Source organism: Brienomyrus brachyistius, chromosome 2 (assembly GCF_023856365.1).
Source record: "Brienomyrus brachyistius isolate T26 chromosome 2, BBRACH_0.4, whole genome shotgun sequence".
In the NCBI taxonomy this organism is placed as follows: Eukaryota; Metazoa; Chordata; class Actinopteri; order Osteoglossiformes; family Mormyridae; genus Brienomyrus; species Brienomyrus brachyistius.
The window spans coordinates 4,561,538-4,585,562 of record NC_064534.1 but is presented as its reverse complement, the minus strand read 5'-3'; the positions used below and the strand labels follow the sequence as shown (position 1 = coordinate 4,585,562).

The 24,025-nt window shown below is 42.4% G+C and overlaps 18 non-coding genes and 1 pseudogene across 18 annotated transcripts; all 19 read left to right on the top strand.

Moving 5' to 3' along the window:
• The first annotated feature begins 281 nt into the window (after positions 1-281).
• On the top strand, positions 282-400 carry LOC125734865 (5S ribosomal RNA). Its single transcript, XR_007394168.1, has one exon. It is a non-coding gene; the product is annotated as a 5S ribosomal RNA (ribosomal RNA).
• A 1,040-nt stretch (positions 401-1,440) lies between these two features.
• LOC125733397 (5S ribosomal RNA) lies at positions 1,441-1,559 on the top strand. Its single transcript, XR_007392743.1, has one exon. It is a non-coding gene; the product is annotated as a 5S ribosomal RNA (ribosomal RNA).
• A 1,400-nt stretch (positions 1,560-2,959) lies between these two features.
• LOC125734754 (5S ribosomal RNA) lies at positions 2,960-3,078 on the top strand. The gene has a single exon (XR_007394057.1). It is a non-coding gene; the product is annotated as a 5S ribosomal RNA (ribosomal RNA).
• A 1,012-nt stretch (positions 3,079-4,090) lies between these two features.
• On the top strand, positions 4,091-4,209 carry LOC125734317 (5S ribosomal RNA). The gene has a single exon (XR_007393633.1). It is a non-coding gene; the product is annotated as a 5S ribosomal RNA (ribosomal RNA).
• Positions 4,210-5,704: 1,495 nt separating this feature from the next.
• On the top strand, positions 5,705-5,823 carry LOC125733361 (5S ribosomal RNA). The gene has a single exon (XR_007392706.1). It is a non-coding gene; the product is annotated as a 5S ribosomal RNA (ribosomal RNA).
• Positions 5,824-7,223: 1,400 nt separating this feature from the next.
• On the top strand, positions 7,224-7,342 carry LOC125734643 (5S ribosomal RNA). Its single transcript, XR_007393946.1, has one exon. It is a non-coding gene; the product is annotated as a 5S ribosomal RNA (ribosomal RNA).
• Positions 7,343-8,354: 1,012 nt separating this feature from the next.
• Positions 8,355-8,473, top strand: LOC125734316 (5S ribosomal RNA). Its single transcript, XR_007393632.1, has one exon. It is a non-coding gene; the product is annotated as a 5S ribosomal RNA (ribosomal RNA).
• Positions 8,474-9,968: 1,495 nt separating this feature from the next.
• LOC125734526 (5S ribosomal RNA) lies at positions 9,969-10,087 on the top strand. Its single transcript, XR_007393835.1, has one exon. It is a non-coding gene; the product is annotated as a 5S ribosomal RNA (ribosomal RNA).
• Positions 10,088-11,099: 1,012 nt separating this feature from the next.
• Positions 11,100-11,218, top strand: LOC125734410 (5S ribosomal RNA). Its single transcript, XR_007393723.1, has one exon. It is a non-coding gene; the product is annotated as a 5S ribosomal RNA (ribosomal RNA).
• Positions 11,219-12,258: 1,040 nt separating this feature from the next.
• Positions 12,259-12,377, top strand: LOC125734294 (5S ribosomal RNA). The gene has a single exon (XR_007393612.1). It is a non-coding gene; the product is annotated as a 5S ribosomal RNA (ribosomal RNA).
• A 1,400-nt stretch (positions 12,378-13,777) lies between these two features.
• LOC125734176 (5S ribosomal RNA) lies at positions 13,778-13,896 on the top strand. The gene has a single exon (XR_007393500.1). It is a non-coding gene; the product is annotated as a 5S ribosomal RNA (ribosomal RNA).
• A 1,012-nt stretch (positions 13,897-14,908) lies between these two features.
• Positions 14,909-15,027, top strand: LOC125734314 (5S ribosomal RNA). The gene has a single exon (XR_007393631.1). It is a non-coding gene; the product is annotated as a 5S ribosomal RNA (ribosomal RNA).
• A 1,012-nt stretch (positions 15,028-16,039) lies between these two features.
• Positions 16,040-16,148, top strand: LOC125729443 (5S ribosomal RNA; annotated as a pseudogene).
• Positions 16,149-17,160: 1,012 nt separating this feature from the next.
• LOC125734313 (5S ribosomal RNA) lies at positions 17,161-17,279 on the top strand. Its single transcript, XR_007393630.1, has one exon. It is a non-coding gene; the product is annotated as a 5S ribosomal RNA (ribosomal RNA).
• A 1,036-nt stretch (positions 17,280-18,315) lies between these two features.
• On the top strand, positions 18,316-18,434 carry LOC125734062 (5S ribosomal RNA). The gene has a single exon (XR_007393389.1). It is a non-coding gene; the product is annotated as a 5S ribosomal RNA (ribosomal RNA).
• Positions 18,435-19,446: 1,012 nt separating this feature from the next.
• On the top strand, positions 19,447-19,565 carry LOC125733944 (5S ribosomal RNA). Its single transcript, XR_007393275.1, has one exon. It is a non-coding gene; the product is annotated as a 5S ribosomal RNA (ribosomal RNA).
• Positions 19,566-20,601: 1,036 nt separating this feature from the next.
• On the top strand, positions 20,602-20,720 carry LOC125733828 (5S ribosomal RNA). Its single transcript, XR_007393163.1, has one exon. It is a non-coding gene; the product is annotated as a 5S ribosomal RNA (ribosomal RNA).
• Positions 20,721-21,737: 1,017 nt separating this feature from the next.
• On the top strand, positions 21,738-21,856 carry LOC125733715 (5S ribosomal RNA). The gene has a single exon (XR_007393052.1). It is a non-coding gene; the product is annotated as a 5S ribosomal RNA (ribosomal RNA).
• A 1,032-nt stretch (positions 21,857-22,888) lies between these two features.
• Positions 22,889-23,007, top strand: LOC125733598 (5S ribosomal RNA). Its single transcript, XR_007392938.1, has one exon. It is a non-coding gene; the product is annotated as a 5S ribosomal RNA (ribosomal RNA).
• The last annotated feature ends 1,018 nt before the right edge of the window (positions 23,008-24,025 follow it).

The following is a 24,025-nucleotide window of genomic DNA, read 5'->3' as shown; positions in this document are numbered from 1 at the left end:
CACACAAATTTTCCCACTGTGGGATCAATAAAGTCCTATCTTATCTTATCTTATCTTAAAAACCACTTCACCACAGAAGACTCGATATTAAACAATGGAATAATTGCCGTAGGCTGCCGGCTGAGTAGTTTGGTGAATGTTTGGTGTGGGTCCGGCGCTGCCGATTGGATGGTGGGGCTGCAGTGTGAGTCAGATAAAAAACCAGGAGTAGGATGCGATGGGACTAACTGGCGTGTATAGACGCGTGTGGTACAAAAGGGCTGTCTTTGGTAGCGTCTCTCGCTTACGGCCATACCACCCTGAACACGCCCGATCTCGTCCGATCTCGGAAGCTAAGCAGGGTCGGGCCTGGTTAGTACTTGGATGGGAGACCGCCTGGGAATACCAGGTGCTGTAAGCTTTTCTCACTTTTACTTTATACAGGGGGCGCTCCACTTCACGATTAATTTAAATCTATCACTCCCCTTCCATTTTACTTTTTTTTTTTCTCTCTCTCTCATTCATAAAGGCAGCTTTTACACACCGTTTTACTCTAAATACTGCCTGGTAATACTAGGTGCTGTAAGATGTTCTTTCCTTTATTCCACCAGGGGGCGATCTTCTCACAAACTTGAAGACTCCCCATTCGCGTTTTACAACATATTGTTAATAATAAAGAGACAGCTTTTTACACACAGTTTTAAACAAAGGACTGATATAATTCCTCTTCAACTCACCGCTTTGTTTTCCATGTAAAAACCACTTCACCACAGAAGACTCGATATTATTGCCATAGCAAGGTCTGCTCTTCTCCTCCTTCCAAAACTTGCTAAAAGCTGTATTTAAAACAGCAGGTTGGCTGTGGCAATTCACACCTTTCCATGCCAGCTTAATGTGTAGGTTAGTGGGCATCACAGAGGAATTAGGGATGGAAACTTCTTTGCTGGTGCTAGAAGCAGTCTGGTGAATTTTTAGAGAGAAGAGGCCGTCAATGTTTGAATGTAGAAAATTGTTCTGGCTGCATTGTGGACCTGTAGCTCCCAGTGTTCTGACAGCGCGACGTTTTGGGGAAGCATGTGATTCAGCAGGTACCAGTGGGCTTCGTGCGGGGGAGATTTTGTGGCCGTTAGCGGAGTTGATAAAAGAGGGTCGTTAAGAGAAGCCTGCATGCGGTAGGCAAAGGAGTAATGTTTGCCGGCGGGGGACGTGCGGCGATTAACCTGTGCGGCAGTGAAAAGGAGTTAAAGAGAAGGAAGTGTGCGGATGCGGAAAGAATGGAATAATTGTCGTAGGCTGCCGGCTGAGTAGTTTGGTGAATGTTTGGTGTGGGTCCGGCGCTGCCGATTGGATGGTGGGGCTGCAGTGTGAGTCAGATAAAAAACCAGGAGTAGGATGCGATGGGACTAACTGGCGTGTATAGACGCGTGTGGTACAAAAGGGCTGTCTTTGGTAGTGTCTCTCGCTTACGGCCATACCACCCTGAACACGCCCGATCTCGTCCGATCTCGGAAGCTAAGCAGGGTCGGGCCTGGTTAGTACTTGGATGGGAGACCGCCTGGGAATACCAGGTGCTGTAAGCGTTTCTCACTTTTACTTTACACAGGGGGCGCTCCACTTCACGATTAATTTAAATCTATCACTCCCCTTCCATTTTACTTTTTTTTCTCTCTCGCATTCATAAAGGCAGCTTTTACACACCGTTTTACTCTAAATACTGCCTGGTAATACTAGGTGCTGTAAGCTGTTCTTGCCTTTATTCCACCAGGGGGCGATCTTCTCACAAACTTGAAGACTCCACATTCGCGTTTTACAACATATTGTTAATAATAAAGAGACAGCTTTTTACACACAGTTTTAAACAAAGGACTGATATAATTCCTCTTCAACTCACCGCTTTGTTTTCTATGTAAATATACCTTATAGAGGTAAGGGGATGTGCATGTATATGTATACCAGGTGCTGTAAGCTTTTCTCACTTTTACTTTATACAGGGGGCGCTCCACTTCACGATTAATTTAAATCTATCACTCCCCTTCCATTTTACTTTTTTTTTCTCTCTCGCATTCATAAAGGCAGCATTTACACACCGTTTTACTCTAAATACTGCCTGGTAATACTAGGTGCTGTAAGCTGTTCTTGCCTTTATTCCACCAGGGGGCGATCTTCTCACAAACTTGAAGACTCCCCATTCGCGTTTTACAACATATTGTTAATAATAAAGAGACAGCTTTTTACACACAGTTTTAAACAAAGGACTGGTATAATTCCTCTTCAACTCACCGCTTTGTTTTCTATGTAAATATACCTTATAGAGGTAAGGGGATGTGCATGTATATGTATATGGTTCTGCATCTACAGTTTACGTATATGTAGAGGTATATCTGTATATAATGTATGGATGTATGTATGTATGGATGCATGTGCATTGCACGGGTGTATATATGTACATGCCAAAACCCAGCACTACCTGAATAGTAAATTGTAGCTATAGTAGTTAAATAGTTGATATCTATTATTACTTGCACTTTTCCATAACCCACTATCCATATTTCATACTGTGTATGGATGTACATAGGCCCTACTATTGTATTAGTGTTTTATCTTATTTTATGTTATTTTTATTTTGTATTCTTATTCTTGTATTTTTATGTTCTTTACTCTTGTAACTCTTTCTTGCTATCTGTCTGGAGCTGTGATAACACACAAATTTTCCCACTGTGGGATCAATAAAGTCCTATCTTATCTTATCTTATCTTAAAAACCACTTCACCACAGAAGACTCGATATTAAACAATGGAATAATTGCCGTAGGCTGCCGGCTGAGTAGTTTGGTGAATGTTTGGTGTGGGTCCGGCGCTGCCGATTGGATGGTGGGGCTGCAGTGTGAGTCAGATAAAAAACCAGGAGTAGGATGCGATGGGACTAACTGGCGTGTATAGACGCGTGTGGTACAAAAGGGCTGTCTTTGGTAGCGTCTCTCGCTTACGGCCATACCACCCTGAACACGCCCGATCTCGTCCGATCTCGGAAGCTAAGCAGGGTCGGGCCTGGTTAGTACTTGGATGGGAGACCGCCTGGGAATACCAGGTGCTGTAAGCTTTTCTCACTTTTACTTTACACAGGGGGCGCTCCACTTCACGATTAATTTAAATCTATCACTCCCCTTCCATTTTACTTTTTTTTTCTCTCTCGCATTCATAAAGGCAGCTTTTACACACCGTTTTACTCTAAATACTGCCTGGTAATACTAGGTGCTGTAAGCTGTTCTTGCCTTTATTCCACCAGGGGGCGATCTTCTCACAAACTTGAAGACTCCCCATTCGCGTTTTACAACATATTGTTAATAATAAAGAGACAGCTTTTTACACACAGTTTTAAACAAAGGACTGGTATAATTCCTCTTCAACTCACCGCTTTGTTTTCTATGTAAATATACCTTATAGAGGTAAGGGGATGTGCATGTATATGTATATGGTTCTGCATCTACAGTTTACGTATATGTAGAGGTATATCTGTATATAATGTATGGATGTATGTATGTATGGATGCATGTGCATTGCACGGGTGTATATATGTACATGCCAAAACCCAGCACTACCTGAATAGTAAATTGTAGCTATAGTAGTTAAATAGTTGATATCTATTATTACTTGCACTTTTCCATAACCCACTATCCATATTTCATACTGTGTATGGATGTACATAGGCACTACTATTGTATTAGTGTTTTATCTTATTTTATGTTATTTTTATTTTGTATTCTTATTCTTGTATTTTTATGTTCTTTACTCTTGTAACTATTTCTTGCTATCTGTCTGGAGCTGTGATAACACACAAATTTTCCCACTGTGGGATCAATAAAGTCCTATCTTATCTTATCTTATCTTAAAAACCACTTCACCACAGAAGACTCGATATTAAACAATGGAATAATTGCCGTAGGCTGCCGGCTGAGTAGTTTGGTGAATGTTTGGTGTGGGTCCGGCGCTGCCGATTGGATGGTGGGGCTGCAGTGTGAGTCAGATAAAAAACCAGGAGTAGGATGCGATGGGACTAACTGGCGTGTATAGACGCGTGTGGTACAAAAGGGCTGTCTTTGGTAGCGTCTCTCGCTTACGGCCATACCACCCTGAACACGCCCGATCTCGTCCGATCTCGGAAGCTAAGCAGGGTCGGGCCTGGTTAGTACTTGAATCGGAGACCGCCTGGGAATACCAGGTGCTGTAAGCTTTTCTCACTTTTACTTTACACAGGGGGCGCTCCACTTCACGATTAATTTAAATCTATCACTCCCCTTCCATTTTACTTTTTTTTTCTCTCTCGCATTCATAAAGGCAGCATTTACACACCGTTTTACTCTAAATGCTGCCTGGTAATACTAGGTGCTGTAAGATGTTCTTGCCTTTATTCCACCAGGGGGCGATCTTCTCACAAACTTGAAGACTCCCCATTCGCGTTTTACAACATATTGTTAATAATAAAGAGACAGCTTTTTACACACAGTTTTAAACAAAGGACTGGTATAATTCCTCTTCAACTCACCGCTTTGTTTTCTATGTAAATATACCTTATAGAGGTAAGGGGATGTGCATGTATATGTATATGGTTCTGCATCTACAGTTTACGTATATGTAGAGGTATATCTGTATATAATGTATGGATGTATGTATGTATGGATGCATGTGCATTGCACGGGTGTATATATGTACATGCCAAAACCCAGCACTACCTGAATAGTAAATTGTAGCTATAGTAGTTAAATAGTTGATATCTATTATTACTTGCACTTTTCCATAACCCACTATCCATATTTCATACTGTGTATGGATGTACATAGGCACTACTATTGTATTAGTGTTTTATCTTATTTTATGTTATTTTTATTTTGTATTCTTATTCTTGTATTTTTATGTTCTTTACTCTTGTAACTCTTTCTTGCTATCTGTCTGGAGCTGTGATAACACACAAATTTTCCCACTGTGGGATCAATAAAGTCCTATCTTATCTTATCTTATCTTAAAAACCACTTCACCACAGAAGTCTCGATATTATTGGCATAGCAAGGTCTGCTCTTCTCCTCCTTTCAAAACTTGCTAAAAGCTGTATTTAAAACAGCAGGTTGGCTGTGGCAATTCACACCTGTCCATGCCAGCCTAATGTGTAGGTTTGTGGGCATCACAGAGGAATTAGGGATGGAAACTTCTTTGCTGGTGCTAGAAGCAGTCTGGTGAATTTTTATAGAGAAGAGGCCGTCAATGTTTGAATGTAGAAAATTGTTCTGGCTGCATTGTGGACCTGTAGCTCCCAGTGTTCTGACAGCGCGACGTTTTGGGGAAGCATGTGATTCAGCAGGTACCAGTGGGCTTCGTGCGGCGGAGATTTTGTGGCCGTTAGCGGAGTTGATAACAGAGGGTCGTTAGGAGAAGCCTGCATGCGGTAGGCAAAGGAGTAATGTTTGCCGGCGGGGGACGTGCGGCGATTAACCTGTGCGGCAGTGAAAAGGAGTTAAAGAGAAGGAAGTGTGCGGATGCGGAAAGAATGGAATAATTGTCGTAGGCTGCCGGCTGAGTAGTTTGGTGAATGTTTGGTGTGGGTCCGGCGCTGCCGATTGGATGGTGGGGCTGCAGTGTGAGTCAGATAAAAAACCAGGAGTAGGATGCGATGGGACTAACTGGCGTGTATAGACGCGTGTGGTACAAAAGGGCTGTCTTTGGTAGTGTCTCTCGCTTACGGCCATACCACCCTGAACACGCCCGATCTCGTCCGATCTCGGAAGCTAAGCAGGGTCGGGCCTGGTTAGTACTTGGATGGGAGACCACCTGGGAATACCAGGTGCTGTAAGCGTTTCTCACTTTTACTTTACACAGGGGGCGCTCCACTTCACGATTAATTTAAATCTATCACTCCCCTTCCATTTTACTTTTTTTTCTCTCTCGCATTCATAAAGGCAGCTTTTACACACCGTTTTACTCTAAATACTGCCTGGTAATACTAGGTGCTGTAAGCTGTTCTTGCCTTTATTCCACCAGGGGGCGATCTTCTCACAAACTTGAAGACTCCACATTCGCGTTTTACAACATATTGTTAATAATAAAGAGACAGCTTTTTACACACAGTTTTAAACAAAGGACTGATATAATTCCTCTTCAACTCACCGCTTTGTTTTCTATGTAAATATACCTTATAGAGGTAAGGGGATGTGCATGTATATGTATACCAGGTGCTGTAAGCTTTTCTCACTTTTACTTTATACAGGGGGCGCTCCACTTCACGATTAATTTAAATCTATCACTCCCCTTCCATTTTACTTTTTTTTTCTCTCTCGCATTCATAAAGGCAGCATTTACACACCGTTTTACTCTAAATACTGCCTGGTAATACTAGGTGCTGTAAGCTGTTCTTGCCTTTATTCCACCAGGGGGCGATCTTCTCACAAACTTGAAGACTCCCCATTCGCGTTTTACAACATATTGTTAATAATAAAGAGACAGCTTTTTACACACAGTTTTAAACAAAGGACTGGTATAATTCCTCTTCAACTCACCGCTTTGTTTTCTATGTAAATATACCTTATAGAGGTAAGGGGATGTGCATGTATATGTATATGGTTCTGCATCTACAGTTTACGTATATGTAGAGGTATATCTGTATATAATGTATGGATGTATGTATGTATGGATGCATGTGCATTGCACGGGTGTATATATGTACATGCCAAAACCCAGCACTACCTGAATAGTAAATTGTAGCTATAGTAGTTAAATAGTTGATATCTATTATTACTTGCACTTTTCCATAACCCACTATCCATATTTCATACTGTGTATGGATGTACATAGGCCCTACTATTGTATTAGTGTTTTATCTTATTTTATGTTATTTTTATTTTGTATTCTTATTCTTGTATTTTTATGTTCTTTACTCTTGTAACTCTTTCTTGCTATCTGTCTGGAGCTGTGATAACACACAAATTTTCCCACTGTGGGATCAATAAAGTCCTATCTTATCTTATCTTATCTTAAAAACCACTTCACCACAGAAGACTCGATATTAAACAATGGAATAATTGCCGTAGGCTGCCGGCTGAGTAGTTTGGTGAATGTTTGGTGTGGGTCCGGCGCTGCCGATTGGATGGTGGGGCTGCAGTGTGAGTCAGATAAAAAACCAGGAGTAGGATGCGATGGGACTAACTGGCGTGTATAGACGCGTGTGGTACAAAAGGGCTGTCTTTGGTAGCGTCTCTCGCTTACGGCCATACCACCCTGAACACGCCCGATCTCGTCCGATCTCGGAAGCTAAGCAGGGTCGGGCCTGGTTAGTACTTGGATGGGAGACCGCCTGGGAATACCAGGTGCTGTAAGCTTTTCTCACTTTTACTTTACACAGGGGGCGCTCCACTTCACGATTAATTTAAATCTATCACTCCCCTTCCATTTTACTTTTTTTTTCTCTCTCGCATTCATAAAGGCAGCTTTTACACACCGTTTTACTCTAAATACTGCCTGGTAATACTAGGTGCTGTAAGCTGTTCTTGCCTTTATTCCACCAGGGGGCGATCTTCTCACAAACTTGAAGACTCCCCATTCGCGTTTTACAACATATTGTTAATAATAAAGAGACAGCTTTTTACACACAGTTTTAAACAAAGGACTGGTATAATTCCTCTTCAACTCACCGCTTTGTTTTCTATGTAAATATACCTTATAGAGGTAAGGGGATGTGCATGTATATGTATATGGTTCTGCATCTACAGTTTACGTATATGTAGAGGTATATCTGTATATAATGTATGGATGTATGTATGTATGGATGCATGTGCATTGCACGGGTGTATATATGTACATGCCAAAACCCAGCACTACCTGAATAGTAAATTGTAGCTATAGTAGTTAAATAGTTGATATCTATTATTACTTGCACTTTTCCATAACCCACTATCCATATTTCATACTGTGTATGGATGTACATAGGCACTACTATTGTATTAGTGTTTTATCTTATTTTATGTTATTTTTATTTTGTATTCTTATTCTTGTATTTTTATGTTCTTTACTCTTGTAACTATTTCTTGCTATCTGTCTGGAGCTGTGATAACACACAAATTTTCCCACTGTGGGATCAATAAAGTCCTATCTTATCTTATCTTATCTTAAAAACCACTTCACCACAGAAGACTCGATATTAAACAATGGAATAATTGCCGTAGGCTGCCGGCTGAGTAGTTTGGTGAATGTTTGGTGTGGGTCCGGCGCTGCCGATTGGATGGTGGGGCTGCAGTGTGAGTCAGATAAAAAACCAGGAGTAGGATGCGATGGGACTAACTGGCGTGTATAGACGCGTGTGGTACAAAAGGGCTGTCTTTGGTAGCGTCTCTCGCTTACGGCCATACCACCCTGAACACGCCCGATCTCGTCCGATCTCGGAAGCTAAGCAGGGTCGGGCCTGGTTAGTACTTGAATCGGAGACCGCCTGGGAATACCAGGTGCTGTAAGCTTTTCTCACTTTTACTTTACACAGGGGGCGCTCCACTTCACGATTAATTTAAATCTATCACTCCCCTTCCATTTTACTTTTTTTTTCTCTCTCGCATTCATAAAGGCAGCATTTACACACCGTTTTACTCTAAATACTGCCTGGTAATACTAGGTGCTGTAAGATGTTCTTGCCTTTATTCCACCAGGGGGCGATCTTCTCACAAACTTGAAGACTCCCCATTCGCGTTTTACAACATATTGTTAATAATAAAGAGACAGCTTTTTACACACAGTTTTAAACAAAGGACTGGTATAATTCCTCTTCAACTCACCGCTTTGTTTTCTATGTAAATATACCTTATAGAGGTAAGGGGATGTGCATGTATATGTATATGGTTCTGCATCTACAGTTTACGTATATGTAGAGGTATATCTGTATATAATGTATGGATGTATGTATGTATGGATGCATGTGCATTGCACGGGTGTATATATGTACATGCCAAAACCCAGCACTACCTGAATAGTAAATTGTAGCTATAGTAGTTAAATAGTTGATATCTATTATTACTTGCACTTTTCCATAACCCACTATCCATATTTCATACTGTGTATGGATGTACATAGGCACTACTATTGTATTAGTGTTTTATCTTATTTTATGTTATTTTTATTTTGTATTCTTATTCTTGTATTTTTATGTTCTTTACTCTTGTAACTCTTTCTTGCTATCTGTCTGGAGCTGTGATAACACACAAATTTTCCCACTGTGGGATCAATAAAGTCCTATCTTATCTTATCTTATCTTAAAAACCACTTCACCACAGAAGTCTCGATATTATTGGCATAGCAAGGTCTGCTCTTCTCCTCCTTTCAAAACTTGCTAAAAGCTGTATTTAAAACAGCAGGTTGGCTGTGGCAATTCACACCTGTCCATGCCAGCCTAATGTGTAGGTTTGTGGGCATCACAGAGGAATTAGGGATGGAAACTTCTTTGCTGGTGCTAGAAGCAGTCTGGTGAATTTTTATAGAGAAGAGGCCGTCAATGTTTGAATGTAGAAAATTGTTCTGGCTGCATTGTGGACCTGTAGCTCCCAGTGTTCTGACAGCGCGACGTTTTGGGGAAGCATGTGATTCAGCAGGTACCAGTGGGCTTCGTGCGGCGGAGATTTTGTGGCCGTTAGCGGAGTTGATAACAGAGGGTCGTTAGGAGAAGCCTGCATGCGGTAGGCAAAGGAGTAATGTTTGCCGGCGGGGGACGTGCGGCGATTAACCTGTGCGGCAGTGAAAAGGAGTTAAAGAGAAGGAAGTGTGCGGATGCGGAAAGAATGGAATAATTGTCGTAGGCTGCCGGCTGAGTAGTTTGGTGAATGTTTGGTGTGGGTCCGGCGCTGCCGATTGGATGGTGGGGCTGCAGTGTGAGTCAGATAAAAAACCAGGAGTAGGATGCGATGGAACTAACTGGCGTGTATAGACGCGTGTGGTACAAAAGGGCTGTCTTTGGTAGCGTCTCTCGCTTACGGCCATACCACCCTGAACACGCCCGATCTCGTCCGATCTCGGAAGCTAAGCAGGGTCGGGCCTGGTTAGTACTTGGATGGGAGACCGCCTGGGAATACCAGGTGCTGTAAGCTTTTCTCACTTTTACTTTACACAGGGGGCGCTCCACTTCACGATTAATTTAAATCTATCACTCCCCTTCCATTTTACTTTTTTTTTCTCTCTCGCATTCATAAAGGCAGCTTTTACACACCGTTTTACTCTAAATACTGCCTGGTAATACTAGGTGCTGTAAGATGTTCTTGCCTTTATTCCACCAGGGGGCGATCTTCTCACAAACTTGAAGACTCCCCATTCGCGTATTACAACATATTGTTAATAATAAAGAGACAGCTTTTTACACACAGTTTTAAACAAAGGACTGATATAATTCCTCTTCAACTCACCGCTTTGTTTTCTATGTAAATATACCTTATAGAGGTAAGGGGATGTGCATGTATATGTATATGGTTCTGCATCTACAGTTTACGTATATGTAGAGGTATATCTGTATATAATGTATGGATGTATGTATGTATGGATGCATGTGCATTGCACGGGTGTATATATGTACATGCCAAAACCCAGCACTACCTGAATAGTAAATTGTAGCTATAGTAGTTAAATAGTTGATATCTATTATTACTTGCACTTTTCCATAACCCACTATCCATATTTCATAGTGTGTATGGATGTACATAGGCACTACTATTGTATTAGTGTTTTATCTTATTTTATGTTATTTTTATTTTGTATTCTTATTCTTGTATTTTTATGTTCTTTACTCTTGTAACTCTTTCTTGCTATCTGTCTGGAGCTGTGATAACACACAAATTTTCCCACTGTGGGATCAATAAAGTCCTATCTTATCTTATCTTATCTTAAAAACCACTTCACCACAGAAGACTCGATATTAAACAATGGAATAATTGCCGTAGGCTGCCGGCTGAGTAGTTTGGTGAATGTTTGGTGTGGGTCCGGCGCTGCCGATTGGATGGTGGGGCTGCAGTGTGAGTCAGATAAAAAACCAGGAGTAGGATGCGATGGGACTAACTGGCGTGTATAGACGCGTGTGGTACAAAAGGGCTGTCTTTGGTAGCGTCTCTCGCTTACGGCCATACCACCCTGAACACGCCCGATCTCGTCCGATCTCGGAAGCTAAGCAGGGTCGGGCCTGGTTAGTACTTGGATGGGAGACCGCCTGGGAATACCAGGTGCTGTAAGCTTTTCTCACTTTTACTTTATACAGGGGGCGCTCCACTTCACGATTAATTTAAATCTATCACTCCCCTTCCATTTTACTTTTTTTTTTTCTCTCTCTCTCATTCATAAAGGCAGCTTTTACACACCGTTTTACTCTAAATACTGCCTGGTAATACTAGGTGCTGTAAGATGTTCTTTCCTTTATTCCACCAGGGGGCGATCTTCTCACAAACTTGAAGACTCCCCATTCGCGTTTTACAACATATTGTTAATAATAAAGAGACAGCTTTTTACACACAGTTTTAAACAAAGGACTGATATAATTCCTCTTCAACTCACCGCTTTGTTTTCCATGTAAAAACCACTTCACCACAGAAGACTCGATATTATTGCCATAGCAAGGTCTGCTCTTCTCCTCCTTCCAAAACTTGCTAAAAGCTGTATTTAAAACAGCAGGTTGGCTGTGGCAATTCACACCTTTCCATGCCAGCTTAATGTGTAGGTTAGTGGGCATCACAGAGGAATTAGGGATGGAAACTTCTTTGCTGGTGCTAGAAGCAGTCTGGTGAATTTTTAGAGAGAAGAGGCCGTCAATGTTTGAATGTAGAAAATTGTTCTGGCTGCATTGTGGACCTGTAGCTCCCAGTGTTCTGACAGCGCGACGTTTTGGGGAAGCATGTGATTCAGCAGGTACCAGTGGGCTTCGTGCGGCGGAGATTTTGTGGCCGTTAGCGGAGTTGATAAAAGAGGGTCGTTAAGAGAAGCCTGCATGCGGTAGGCAAAGGAGTAATGTTTGCCGGCGGGGGACGTGCGGCGATTAACCTGTGCGGCAGTGAAAAGGAGTTAAAGAGAAGGAAGTGTGCGGATGCGGAAAGAATGGAATAATTGTCGTAGGCTGCCGGCTGAGTAGTTTGGTGAATGTTTGGTGTGGGTCCGGCGCTGCCGATTGGATGGTGGGGCTGCAGTGTGAGTCAGATAAAAAACCAGGAGTAGGATGCGATGGGACTAACTGGCGTGTATAGACGCGTGTGGTACAAAAGGGCTGTCTTTGGTAGTGTCTCTCGCTTACGGCCATACCACCCTGAACACGCCCGATCTCGTCCGATCTCGGAAGCTAAGCAGGGTCGGGCCTGGTTAGTACTTGGATGGGAGACCGCCTGGGAATACCAGGTGCTGTAAGCTTTTCTCACTTTTACTTTACACAGGGGGCGCTCCACTTCACGATTAATTTAAATCTATCACTCCCCTTCCATTTTACTTTTTTTTCTCTCTCGCATTCATAAAGGCAGCTTTTACACACCGTTTTACTCTAAATACTGCCTGGTAATACTAGGTGCTGTAAGCTGTTCTTGCCTTTATTCCACCAGGGGGCGATCTTCTCACAAACTTGAAGACTCCACATTCGCGTTTTACAACATATTGTTAATAATAAAGAGACAGCTTTTTACACACAGTTTTAAACAAAGGACTGATATAATTCCTCTTCAACTCACCGCTTTGTTTTCTATGTAAATATACCTTATAGAGGTAAGGGGATGTGCATGTATATGTATACCAGGTGCTGTAAGCTTTTCTCACTTTTACTTTATACAGGGGGCGCTCCACTTCACGATTAATTTAAATCTATCACTCCCCTTCCATTTTACTTTTTTTTTCTCTCTCGCATTCATAAAGGCAGCATTTACACACCGTTTTACTCTAAATACTGCCTGGTAATACTAGGTGCTGTAAGCTGTTCTTGCCTTTATTCCACCAGGGGGCGATCTTCTCACAAACTTGAAGACTCCCCATTCGCGTTTTACAACATATTGTTAATAATAAAGAGACAGCTTTTTACACACAGTTTTAAACAAAGGACTGGTATAATTCCTCTTCAACTCACCGCTTTGTTTTCTATGTAAATATACCTTATAGAGGTAAGGGGATGTGCATGTATATGTATATGGTTCTGCATCTACAGTTTACGTATATGTAGAGGTATATCTGTATATAATGTATGGATGTATGTATGTATGGATGCATGTGCATTGCACGGGTGTATATATGTACATGCCAAAACCCAGCACTACCTGAATAGTAAATTGTAGCTATAGTAGTTAAATAGTTGATATCTATTATTACTTGCACTTTTCCATAACCCACTATCCATATTTCATACTGTGTATGGATGTACATAGGCCCTACTATTGTATTAGTGTTTTATCTTATTTTATGTTATTTTTATTTTGTATTCTTATTCTTGTATTTTTATGTTCTTTACTCTTGTAACTCTTTCTTGCTATCTGTCTGGAGCTGTGATAACACACAAATTTTCCCACTGTGGGATCAATAAAGTCCTATCTTATCTTATCTTATCTTAAAAACCACTTCACCACAGAAGACTCGATATTAAACAATGGAATAATTGCCGTAGGCTGCCGGCTGAGTAGTTTGGTGAATGTTTGGTGTGGGTCCGGCGCTGCCGATTGGATGGTGGGGCTGCAGTGTGAGTCAGATAAAAAACCAGGAGTAGGATGCGATGGGACTAACTGGCGTGTATAGACGCGTGTGGTACAAAAGGGCTGTCTTTGGTAGCGTCTCTCGCTTACGGCCATACCACCCTGAACACGCCCGATCTCGTCCGATCTCGGAAGCTAAGCAGGGTCGGGCCTGGTTAGTACTTGGATGGGAGACCGCCTGGGAATACCAGGTGCTGTAAGCTTTTCTCACTTTTACTTTACACAGGGGGCGCTCCACTTCACGATTAATTTAAATCTATCACTCCCCTTCCATTTTACTTTTTTTTTCTCTCTCGCATTCATAAAGGCAGCTTTTACACACCGTTTTACTCTAAATACTGCCTGGTAATACTAGGTGCTGTAAGCTGTTCTTGCCTTTATTCCACCAGGGGGCGATCTTCTCACAAACTTGAAGACTCCCCATTCGCGTTTTACAACATATTGTTAATAATAAAGAGACAGCTTTTTACACACAGTTTTAAACAAAGGACTGGTATAATTCCTCTTCAACTCACCGCTTTGTTTTCTATGTAAATATACCTTATAGAGGTAAGGGGATGTGCATGTATATGTATATGGTTCTGCATCTACAGTTTACGTATATGTAGAGGTATATCTGTATATAATGTATGGATGTATGTATGTATGGATGCATGTGCATTGCACGGGTGTATATATGTACATGCCAAAACCCAGCACTACCTGAATAGTAAATTGTAGCTATAGTAGTTAAATAGTTGATATCTATTATTACTTGCACTTTTCCATAACCCACTATCCATATTTCATACTGTGTATGGATGTACATAGGCACTACTATTGTATTAGTGTTTTATCTTATTTTATGTTATTTTTATTTTGTATTCTTATTCTTGTATTTTTATGTTCTTTACTCTTGTAACTATTTCTTGCTATCTGTCTGGAGCTGTGATAACACACAAATTTTCCCACTGTGGGATCAATAAAGTCCTATCTTATCTTATCTTATCTTAAAAACCACTTCACCACAGAAGACTCGATATTAAACAATGGAATAATTGCCGTAGGCTGCCGGCTGAGTAGTTTGGTGAATGTTTGGTGTGGGTCCGGCGCTGCCGATTGGATGGTGGGGCTGCAGTGTGAGTCAGATAAAAAACCAGGAGTAGGATGCGATGGGACTAACTGGCGTGTATAGACGCGTGTGGTACAAAAGGGCTGTCTTTGGTAGCGTCTCTCGCTTACGGCCATACCACCCTGAACACGCCCGATCTCGTCCGATCTCGGAAGCTAAGCAGGGTCGGGCCTGGTTAGTACTTGAATCGGAGACCGCCTGGGAATACCAGGTGCTGTAAGCTTTTCTCACTTTTACTTTACACAGGGGGCGCTCCACTTCACGATTAATTTAAATCTATCACTCCCCTTCCATTTTACTTTTTTTTTCTCTCTCGCATTCATAAAGGCAGCATTTACACACCGTTTTACTCTAAATACTGCCTGGTAATACTAGGTGCTGTAAGATGTTCTTGCCTTTATTCCACCAGGGGGCGATCTTCTCACAAACTTGAAGACTCCCCATTCGCGTTTTACAACATATTGTTAATAATAAAGAGACAGCTTTTTACACACAGTTTTAAACAAAGGACTGGTATAATTCCTCTTCAACTCACCGCTTTGTTTTCTATGTAAATATACCTTATAGAGGTAAGGGGATGTGCATGTATATGTATATGGTTCTGCATCTACAGTTTACGTATATGTAGAGGTATATCTGTATATAATGTATGGATGTATGTATGTATGGATGCATGTGCATTGCACGGGTGTATATATGTACATGCCAAAACCCAGCACTACCTGAATAGTAAATTGTAGCTATAGTAGTTAAATAGTTGATATCTATTATTACTTGCACTTTTCCATAACCCACTATCCATATTTCATACTGTGTATGGATGTACATAGGCACTACTATTGTATTAGTGTTTTATCTTATTTTATGTTATTTTTATTTTGTATTCTTATTCTTGTATTTTTATGTTCTTTACTCTTGTAACTCTTTCTTGCTATCTGTCTGGAGCTGTGATAACACACAAATTTTCCCACTGTGGGATCAATAAAGTCCTATCTTATCTTATCTTATCTTAAAAACCACTTCACCACAGAAGACTCGATATTAAACAATGGAATAATTGCCGTAGGCTGCCGGCTGAGTAGTTTGGTGAATGTTTGGTGTGGGTCCGGCGCTGCCGATTGGATGGTGGGGCTGCAGTGTGAGTCAGATAAAAAACCAGGAGTAGGATGCGATGGGACTAACTGGCGTGTATAGACGCGTGTGGTACAAAAGGGCTGTCTTTGGTAGCGTCTTTCGCTTACGGCCATACCACCCTGAACACGCCCGATCTCGGAAGCTAAGCAGGGTCGGGCCTGGTTAGTACTTGGATGGGAGACCGCCTGGGAATACCAGGTGCTGTAAGCTTTTCTCACTTTTACTTTACACAGGGGGCGCTCCACTTCACGATTAATTTAAATCTATCACTCCCCTTCCATTTTACTTTTTTTTTCTCTCTCGCATTCATAAAGGCAGCTTTTACACACCGTTTTACTCTAAATACTGCCTGGTAATACTAGGTGCTGTAAGCTGTTCTTGCCTTTATTCCACCAGGGGGCGATCTTCTCACAAACTTGAAGACTCCCCATTCGCGTTTTACAACATATTGTTAATAATAAAGAGACAGCTTTTTACACACAGTTTTAAACAAAGGACTGGTATAATTCCTCTTCAACTCACCGCTTTGTTTTCTATGTAAATATACCTTATAGAGGTAAGGGGATGTGCATGTATATGTATATGGTTCTGCATCTACAGTTTACGTATATGTAGAGGTATATCTGTATATAATGTATGGATGTATGTATGTATGGATGCATGTGCATTGCACGGGTGTATATATGTACATGCCAAAACCCAGCACTACCTGAATAGTAAATTGTAGCTATAGTAGTTAAATAGTTGATATCTATTATTACTTGCACTTTTCCATAACCCACTATCCATATTTCATACTGTGTATGGATGTACATAGGCACTACTATTGTATTAGTGTTTTATCTTATTTTATGTTATTTTTATTTTGTATTCTTATTCTTGTATTTTTATGTTCTTTACTCTTGTAACTCTTTCTTGCTATCTGTCTGGAGCTGTGATAACACACAAATTTTCCCACTGTGGGATCAATAAAGTCCTATCTTATCTTATCTTATCTTAAAAACCACTTCACCACAGAAGACTCGATATTAAACAATGGAATAATTGCCGTAGGCTGCCGGCTGAGTAGTTTGGTGAATGTTTGGTGTGGGTCCGGCGCTGCCGATTGGATGGTGGGGCTGCAGTGTGAGTCAGATAAAAAACCAGGAGTAGGATGCGATGGGACTAACTGGCGTGTATAGACGCGTGTGGTACAAAAGGGCTGTCTTTGGTAGCGTCTCTCGCTTACGGCCATACCACCCTGAACACGCCCGATCTCGTCCGATCTCGGAAGCTAAGCAGGGTCGGGCCTGGTTAGTACTTGAATCGGAGACCGCCTGGGAATACCAGGTGCTGTAAGCTTTTCTCACTTTTACTTTACACAGGGGGCGCTCCACTTCACGATTAATTTAAATCTATCACTCCCCTTCCATTTTACTTTTTTTTTCTCTCTCGCATTCATAAAGGCAGCATTTACACACCGTTTTACTCTAAATACTGCCTGGTAATACTAGGTGCTGTAAGCTGTTCTTGCCTTTATTCCACCAGGGGGCGATCTTCTCACAAACTTGAAGACTCCCCATTCGCGTTTTACAACATATTGTTAATAATAAAGAGACAGCTTTTTACACACAGTTTTAAACAAAGTACTGATATAATTCCTCTTCAACTCACCGCTTTGTTTTCCATGTAAAAACCACTTCACCACAGAAGTCTCGATATTATTGCCATAGCAAGGTCTGCTCTTCTCCTCCTTTCAAAACTTGCTAAAAGCTGTATTTAAAACAGCAGGTTGGCTGTGGCAATTCACACCTTTCCATGCCAGCTTAATGTGTAGGTTAGTGGGCATCACAGAGGAATTAGGGATGGAAACTTCTTTGCTGGTGCTAGAAGCAGTCTGGTGAATTTTTAGAGAGAAGAGGCCGTCAATGTTTGAATGTAGAAAATTGTTCTGGCTGCATTGTGGACCTGTAGCTCCCAGTGTTCTGACAGCGCGACGTTTTGGGGAAGCATGTGATTCAGCAGGTACCAGTGGGCTTCGTGCGGCGGAGATTTTGTGGCCGTTAGCGGAGTTGATAACAGAGGGTCGTTAGGAGAAGCCTGCATGCGGTAGGCAAAGGAGTAATGTTTGCCGGCGGGGGACGTGCGGCGATTAACCTGTGCGGCAGTGAAAAGGAGTTAAAGAGAAGGAAGTGTGCGGATGCGGAAAGAATGGAATAATTGTCGTAGGCTGCCGGCTGAGTAGTTTGGTGAATGTTTGGTGTGGGTCCGGCGCTGCCGATTGGATGGTGGGGCTGCAGTGTGAGTCAGATAAAAAACCAGGAGTAGGATGCGATGGGACTAACTGGCGTGTATAGACGCGTGTGGTACAAAAGGGCTGTCTTTGGTAGCGTCTCTCGCTTACGGCCATACCACCCTGAACACGCCCGATCTCGTCCGATCTCGGAAGCTAAGCAGGGTCGGGCCTGGTTAGTACTTGGATGGGAGACCGCCTGGGAATACCAGGTGCTGTAAGCTTTTCTCACTTTTACTTTACACAGGGGGCGCTCCACTTCACGATTAATTTAAATCTATCACTCCCCTTCCATTTTACTTTTTTTTTCTCTCTCGCATTCATAAAGGCAGCTTTTACACACCGTTTTACTCTAAATACTGCCTGGTAATACTAGGTGCTGTAAGCTGTTCTTGCCTTTATTCCACCAGGGGGCGATCTTCTCACAAACTTGAAGACTCCCCATTCGCGTTTTACAACATATTGTTAATAATAAAGAGACAGCTTTTTACACACAGTTTTAAACAAAGGACTGGTATAATTCCTCTTCAACTCACCGCTTTGTTTTCTATGTAAATATACCTTATAGAGGTAAGGGGATGTGCATGTATATGTATATGGTTCTGCATCTACAGTTTACGTATATGTAGAGGTATATCTGTATATAATGTATGGATGTATGTATGTATGGATGCATGTGCATTGCACGGGTGTATATATGTACATGCCAAAACCCAGCACTACCTGAATAGTAAATTGTAGCTATAGTAGTTAAATAGTTGATATCTATTATTACTTGCACTTTTCCATAACCCACTATCCATATTTCATACTGTGTATGGATGTACATAGGCCCTACTATTGTATTAGTGTTTTATCTTATTTTATGTTATTTTTATTTTGTATTCTTATTCTTGTATTTTTATGTTCTTTACTCTTGTAACTCTTTCTTGCTATCTGTCTGGAGCTGTGATAACACACAAATTTTCCCACTGTGGGATCAATAAAGTCCTATCTTATCTTATCTTATCTTAAAAACCACTTCTCCACAGAAGACTCGATATTAAACAATGGAATAATTGCCGTAGGCTGCCGGCTGAGTAGTTTGGTGAATGTTTGGTGTGGGTCCGGCGCTGCCGATTGGATGGTGGGGCTGCAGTGTGAGTCAGATAAAAAACCAGGAGTAGGATGCGATGGGACTAACTGGCGTGTATAGACGCGTGTGGTACAAAAGGGCTGTCTTTGGTAGCGTCTCTCGCTTACGGCCATACCACCCTGAACACGCCCGATCTCGTCCGATCTCGGAAGCTAAGCAGGGTCGGGCCTGGTTAGTACTTGGATGGGAGACCGCCTGGGAATACCAGGTGCTGTAAGCTTTTCTCACTTTTACTTTATACAGGGGGCGCTCCACTTCACGATTAATTTAAATCTATCACTCCCCTTCCATTTTACTTTTTTTTTCTCTCTCGCATTCATAAAGGCAGCATTTACACACCGTTTTACTCTAAATGCTGCCTGGTAATACTAGGTGCTGTAAGCTGTTCTTGCCTTTATTCCACCAGGGGGCGATCTTCTCACAAACTTGAAGACTCCCCATTCGCGTTTTACAACATATTGTTAATAATAAAGAGACAGCTTTTTACACACAGTTTTAAACAAAGTACTGATATAATTCCTCTTCAACTCACCGCTTTGTTTTCCATGTAAAAACCACTTCACCACAGAAGTCTCGATATTATTGGCATAGCAAGGTCTGCTCTTCTCCTCCTTTCAAAACTTGCTAAAAGCTGTATTTAAAACAGCAGGTTGGCTGTGGCAATTCACACCTTTCCATGCCAGCTTAATGTGTAGGTTAGTGGGCATCACAGAGGAATTAGGGATGGAAACTTCTTTGCTGGTGCTAGAAGCAGTCTGGTGAATTTTTAGAGAGAAGAGGCCGTCAATGTTTGAATGTAGAAAATTGTTCTGGCTGCATTGTGGACCTGTAGCTCCCAGTGTTCTGACAGCGCGACGTTTTGGGGAAGCATGTGATTCAGCAGGTACCAGTGGGCTTCGTGCGGCGGAGATTTTGTGGCCGTTAGCGGAGTTGATAACAGAGGGTCGTTAGGAGAAGCCTGCATGCGGTAGGCAAAGGAGTAATGTTTGCCGGCGGGGGACGTGCGGCGATTAACCTGTGCGGCAGTGAAAAGGAGTTAAAGAGAAGGAAGTGTGCGGATGCGGAAAGAATGGAATAATTGTCGTAGGCTGCCGGCTGAGTAGTTTGGTGAATGTTTGGTGTGGGTCCGGCGCTGCCGATTGGATGGTGGGGCTGCAGTGTGAGTCAGATAAAAAACCAGGAGTAGGATGCGATGGGACTAACTGGCGTGTATAGACGCGTGTGGTACAAAAGGGCTGTCTTTGGTAGCGTCTCTCGCTTACGGCCATACCACCCTGAACACGCCCGATCTCGTCCGATCTCGGAAGCTAAGCAGGGTCGGGCCTGGTTAGTACTTGGATGGGAGACCGCCTGGGAATACCAGGTGCTGTAAGCTTTTCTCACTTTTACTTTACACAGGGGGCGCTCCACTTCACGATTAATTTAAATCTATCACTCCCCTTCCATTTTACTTTTTTTTTCTCTCTCGCATTCATAAAGGCAGCTTTTACACACCGTTTTACTCTAAATACTGCCTGGTAATACTAGGTGCTGTAAGCTGTTCTTGCCTTTATTCCACCAGGGGGCGATCTTCTCACAAACTTGAAGACTCCCCATTCGCGTTTTACAACATATTGTTAATAATAAAGAGACAGCTTTTTACACACAGTTTTAAACAAAGGACTGGTATAATTCCTCTTCAACTCACCGCTTTGTTTTCTATGTAAATATACCTTATAGAGGTAAGGGGATGTGCATGTATATGTATATGGTTCTGCATCTACAGTTTACGTATATGTAGAGGTATATCTGTATATAATGTATGGATGTATGTATGTATGGATGCATGTGCATTGCACGGGTGTATATATGTACATGCCAAAACCCAGCACTACCTGAATAGTAAATTGTAGCTATAGTAGTTAAATAGTTGATATCTATTATTACTTGCACTTTTCCATAACCCACTATCCATATTTCATACTGTGTATGGATGTACATAGGCACTACTATTGTATTAGTGTTTTATCTTATTTTATGTTATTTTTATTTTGTATTCTTATTCTTGTATTTTTATGTTCTTTACTCTCGTAACTCTTTCTTGCTATCTGTCTGGAGCTGTGATAACACACAAATTTTCCCACTGTGGGATCAATAAAGTCCTATCTTATCTTATCTTATCTTATCTTAAAAACCACTTCACCACAGAAGACTCGATATTAAACAATGGAATAATTGCCGTAGGCTGCCGGCTGAGTAGTTTGGTGAATGTTTGGTGTGGGTCCGGCGCTGCCGATTGGATGGTGGGGCTGCAGTGTGAGTCAGATAAAAAACCAGGAGTAGGATGCGATGGGACTAACTGGCGTGTATAGACGCGTGTGGTACAAAAGGGCTGTCTTTGGTAGCGTCTCTCGCTTACGGCCATACCACCCTGAACACGCCCGATCTCGTCCGATCTCGGAAGCTAAGCAGGGTCGGGCCTGGTTAGTACTTGGATGGGAGACCGCCTGGGAATACCAGGTGCTGTAAGCTTTTCTCACTTTTACTTTACACAGGGGGCGCTCCACTTCACGATTAATTTAAATCTATCACTCCCCTTCCATTTTACTTTTTTTTTCTCTCATTCATAAAGGCAGCATTTACACACCGTTTTACTCTAAATGCTGCCTGGTAATACTAGGTGCTGTAAGCTGTTCTTGCCTTTATTCCACCAGGGGGCGATCTTCTCACAAACTTGAAGACTCCCCATTCGCGTTTTACAACATATTGTTAATAATAAAGAGACAGCTTTTTACACACAGTTTTAAACAAAGGACTGATATAATTCCTCTTCAACTCACCGCTTTGTTTTCCATGTAAAAACCACTTCACCACAGAAGTCTCGATATTATTGCCATAGCAAGGTCTGCTCTTCTCCTCCTTTCAAAACTTGCTAAAAGCTGTATTTAAAACAGCAGGTTGGCTGTGGCAATTCACACCTTTCCATGCCAGCTTAATGTGTAGGTTAGTGGGCATCACAGAGGAATTAGGGATGGAAACTTCTTTGCTGGTGCTAGAAGCAGTCTGGTGAATTTTTAGAGAGAAGAGGCCGTCAATGTTTGAATGTAGAAAATTGTTCTGGCTGCATTGTGGACCTGTAGCTCCCAGTGTTCTGACAGCGCGACGTTTTGGGGAAGCATGTGATTCAGCAGGTACCAGTGGGCTTCGTGCGGCGGAGATTTTGTGGCCGTTAGCGGAGTTGATAACAGAGGGTCGTTAGGAGAAGCCTGCATGCGGTAGGCAAAGGAGTAATGTTTGCCGGCGGGGGACGTGCGGCGATTAACCTGTGCGGCAGTGAAAAGGAGTTAAAGAGAAGGAAGTGTGCGGATGCGGAAAGAATGGAATAATTGTCGTAGGCTGCCGGCTGAGTAGTTTGGTGAATGTTTGGTGTGGGTCCGGCGCTGCCGATTGGATGGTGGGGCTGCAGTGTGAGTCAGATAAAAAACCAGGAGTAGGATGCGATGGGACTAACTGGCGTGTATAGACGCGTGTGGTACAAAAGGGCTGTCTTTGGTAGCGTCTCTCGCTTACGGCCATACCACCCTGAACACGCCCGATCTCGTCCGATCTCGGAAGCTAAGCAGGGTCGGGCCTGGTTAGTACTTGGATGGGAGACCGCCTGGGAATACCAGGTGCTGTAAGCTTTTCTCACTTTTACTTTACACAGGGGGCGCTCCACTTCACGATTAATTTAAATCTATCACTCCCCTTCCATTTTACTTTTTTTTTCTCTCTCGCATTCATAAAGGCAGCTTTTACACACCGTTTTACTCTAAATACTGCCTGGTAATACTAGGTGCTGTAAGCTGTTCTTGCCTTTATTCCACCAGGGGGCGATCTTCTCACAAACTTGAAGACTCCCCATTCGCGTTTTACAACATATTGTTAATAATAAAGAGACAGCTTTTTACACACAGTTTTAAACAAAGTACTGATATAATTCCTCTTCAACTCACCGCTTTGTTTTCCATGTAAAAACCACTTCACCACAGAAGTCTCGATATTATTGCCATAGCAAGGTCTGCTCTTCTCCTCCTTTCAAAACTTGCTAAAAGCTGTATTTAAAACAGCAGGTTGGCTGTGGCAATTCACACCTTTCCATGCCAGCTTAATGTGTAGGTTAGTGGGCATCACAGAGGAATTAGGGATGGAAACTTCTTTGCTGGTGCTAGAAGCAGTCTGGTGAATTTTTAGAGAGAAGAGGCCGTCAATGTTTGAATGTAGAAAATTGTTCTGGCTGCATTGTGGACCTGTAGCTCCCAGTGTTCTGACAGCGCGACGTTTTGGGGAAGCATGTGATTCAGCAGGTACCAGTGGGCTTCGTGCGGCGGAGATTTTGTGGCCGTTAGCGGAGTTGATAACAGAGGGTCGTTAGGAGAAGCCTGCATGCGGTAGGCAAAGGAGTAATGTTTGCCGGCGGGGGACGTGCGGCGATTAACCTGTGCGGCAGTGAAAAGGAGTTAAAGAGAAGGAAGTGTGCGGATGCGGAAAGAATGGAATAATTGTCGTAGGCTGCCGGCTGAGTAGTTTGGTGAATGTTTGGTGTGGGTCCGGCGCTGCCGATTGGATGGTGGGGCTGCAGTGTGAGTCAGATAAAAAACCAGGAGTAGGATGCGATGGGACTAACTGGCGTGTATAGACGCGTGTGGTACAAAAGGGCTG